The following is a 3,819-nucleotide window of genomic DNA, read 5'->3' as shown; positions in this document are numbered from 1 at the left end:
TGCATATGCCCTTATATACTAAAAACAAAAAAAAAGAGGGCGTCTAGCAAATACTGGGTATTCCTGAGATTCCCCGATAAGTCATTATCCTTCTAGACACTCTAGCGCGCATGCTCCCAGCGTCACGTGACTTCCGCTGTCGTAACAATACATATGATTATAAGTTCCTGACACTGTGTTGTCTACCCTATATATGGCCACATATAATTGAGGCATGGGGTTTCCTACCCCGTTTATTATCATTTACTTTTTATTTGTGGCGAATAAGACTGGTAGCAGGAGTTACATATTAGAGACGTCAGAACCGGAGGTGCTATAGTACACAAACTTTTACATACTTGAATTATATAGCAACTGTAAATTACATTATTATATCTATTTTCTGGGGGGCATGCCAAGCACCCCCACTTTGCAACTCCTTGCTACACCAATGCGTATCCCCTATATCAGCATTTCCCAAACTATGGGTCGCGACCCACTGGTGGGTCGCAAGCGGAATGTTAGTGGGTCGTAAAAAGTTATACTAGAATTACGCATTAGCTTCGATTAAACGCTGTCTGTCGAGATAGTTCAAGACTCGGGCTTTCATTACCAGGCTGTTGTTGTATCAAGCAGTATGTTGTTTTGACGAGCTTAACGAATGAAGGTTGATCATGCTCTCAATTTAATCATTCGTCATCGTAAAAAGGAAATCAATTTTCACCTATTCATACAGTACTTTAGCTATAGTACCGGTTTTATCAGTTGATTGCAGAATTTTAACTTTTGATTATAGATATCTATAGTTTTTTTTATATTTCTAGGTATCCTTTGATTATATGTAGATATAAGTATTACAACATATGGTTTACCTATTATATGCCAGAATTGTTCATAGAACTCTACTGGGAGTCCGTCTGGCCCTGGCGCTTTTTTCTTGCTTAAACTTTCCATTGATGTTTTTGCTTCTTCTATTGTTATTGCTTTTGCCAGGTATTCTGCTTCCCTGGGAAGTGTGGGAAGATGTTCAGTCACATCCTCCCACTTACCTCTATCTATTTCTTTAGTGCTATAAAGCTCCTTGTAGAAGTCTAGTATGATATTTTCTACGCCTTTTCTATCTGTTCTTCTTTATTCTTAAGCTCTGTTATTAATGACTTATTCATTCTAGTTCTAAGCTGTCTGTAAAAGTCACTGTTAAACTTTTCTTCTCCTTCAATATTCCTTATTCCTGCTCTTATCCTTAAGCTTTCTAATCTTTCTTCATAAAGTTGATCTAATTCCTGCTTAATCATTCCTATCGAGTCCATGAAATTGGAGTCGCCATTGGCAAATTGTGCTAAACTAGTCATGTGTCTTTCTAGCTTATGGATCTTACTTCTATTTTCTTTCGTTATTTCCTTTCCTAGATATTGGAACTTAGACGCTGTCCTGGTTTTCAGGCTTTCCCACCAGTCAGCGCTGTATTCTGTGGCGTCACATAGCTCCGATAGCATAGTGCTAACGTTGCTTGTGACGTGTTCTTTTCCTAACAGAGATACGTTAAGTTTCCTATATACCCTACCTATTTCTTGTGCCTTGCCTATTTTTATTATAACTGTCACGTAGTGGTGATCACTGACATAATTATTGGGACTTCCTATCGGAGTTATCGTTATTTTTTCCGTCATGTCGAGTTAGGACTTGGATACATAAAATCTATCTAGTCTACTTCCCATTCCATTATGACTCCAAAATGTTATACCTGGGTTATCTTTTTCCAGGTGTCGCCATACGTCGTATAATTGAAAACTTTCAATTATATCCCCTAATGACTTTGCACCCGAATCCCTTTTAATCTGGTTATCTCCTATTTTGTCTGTTAATGGATTTAGTGTACAATTAAAGTCTCCGACTAGAACTATTTCATTTGTTGTGTATAAATACTTTTTTAAGTTTTGGTAGTATAACGCCATTCTAGTGTGATCGGCTGGTGCATATACAGTTATTACTCTTATCTTTTGTTTATTGTGTTCTAAGCCTATGTAAGTTACTCTACCATATATATCGTGTCTCATTCCTATTACTTTATCTTTATAGTTATTGTTCATTATGACACCTACTCCATCTTCGTTGGATGTGCCTAAACTCCAGTATGATGATTTTACATTATGTTTGATGTTAAACTGTTTAATCTGTGATGTTTAGTATAGATGACCTTCTTGTACAACAAGAATGTCATAGCTATATCTATTCATCATGTCTATTAATGATTTTGTTTAAAAATCCTTGTGTATTTAAAGTTATTATTTTTAGTATCATAATTATGTTTATTATGTTTTTAGTCATTTTGGAGCTCTAGGTAGCAAACAGTTAAAATTAGGGTTTTACACATAAAGGTATTTATTTTTTCTTAAAAGGTATTAAAGTATGTAACTACCGACTAAGGTTCCTTTCTTACTCTTTTCCCTTCCTTTGTCCTCCGATGAAGTGTTCGATTGGGCCCTTTTCCCCTGTTGGTCCTCCGTCGTTTCATCCCCCTGTTTTCGCTCGAGGAGCTCTCGCACAGAAGTAGATCTTCTGCCAACAGACTTTCACTTGGTTTTTTGTTAGCATATTCTCTATTTTTTTCCGTTTTTTTTCTCCTCCTTACTTATCTTTTTTGTTACCTTTTTCCATGTATTTTCCTCTTTTTTTCCTTCTGATTTTCTTTCTACCTTTTCCGCTACTTCCTTTTCTTCCATGTTGACTTCAGTATCTACTTCCATGATGTTAACTTCTTTATTTACTATATCGCACATATTTCTAATTACTTCCTTAAGGATTTTTTCTACTTCATTTTCTGTACTCACTTTCTCTTCTCCTCCCTTCACGACAGCCGAAAAACTTTTGACTCTACACTGTCTGTGTGGGTGATCTCCTCCACACTTTTTGTATCCTTTAACACATTCTTCGGGCGAGTGTCCTACTTCGCCGCACTTGTTACATATTTTGGCTGAGCAGTCGGCCGCGAAATGTCCTCCTTCCTTGCATCTGGCACACAGCTTTTTCATCTCAGGGTAATTCGCCATTACCCTGAATTGGCCCACGTATAGAAAGTTGGGATTGGGTCCGTCATATCCACACGGACTCTTCGTGCCCCAGTAAAGACCTTACTATCCACGTAGATTACCCGTGTTATTCCTGACACTTTTCCATACCCTTGCAGAGCGCTTGCTAAACACTCGTTTGGAACCTCGTGTGGAAGATGTTTGATCCTCACAGTTATCACGTTTGTACCTGCTGGGGTGTACTTATACTGGACGTCCTTGTAGGCGAAATGTCCGATACCTAGAGCTTTCGTCGCAAAGGAACAGCATATCTTCTTTCCTCCCAATGGTTGTAAGCATTCAACCGCTCCTTCCCCTAAACTTTCCTCTATCGCCTTTATTACATCGTGCGGTAGAACACCTTCAGGAATCTCTGTAAAAACAGAGTTCCTCCTATTTATTTTGATCTGTTGTGCCATCATGGCACCCTGGCCTTATCTAGTTCCTGGTCTTTCTTTGTTGGAACTGTCTAACTAGTTATAAAACTCAGTTAACTTTAACTCTTCTCTCTAATTCTTTGTCAAAAAATTAACTTCGCCTTTATTATTTAGCCTGTCTAATTTAGATTTAGCTTTTACAGTACCGTTCCGAACGACTTCTGTGCTGAGAATAATATATGAGATAAGTAAAGACGTGCCTCTCACCTATATGGTCATATATGAGATAGAAAGTGACACGCCTCTTGCCTGTATTATGATGTTGTTACGACAGCAGAAGTAACGTGACCCTGGTAACACGTAATGCGTTCTAGAAAGATCGGGGAACATCATGA

The sequence above is a fragment of the Limulus polyphemus genome, unplaced genomic scaffold (genome assembly GCF_000517525.1).
Source record: "Limulus polyphemus unplaced genomic scaffold, Limulus_polyphemus-2.1.2 Scaffold1519, whole genome shotgun sequence".
In the NCBI taxonomy this organism is placed as follows: Eukaryota; Metazoa; Arthropoda; class Merostomata; order Xiphosura; family Limulidae; genus Limulus; species Limulus polyphemus.
The sequence above is the reverse complement of the archived record's forward strand: the minus strand, read 5'-3'. Positions refer to the sequence as shown.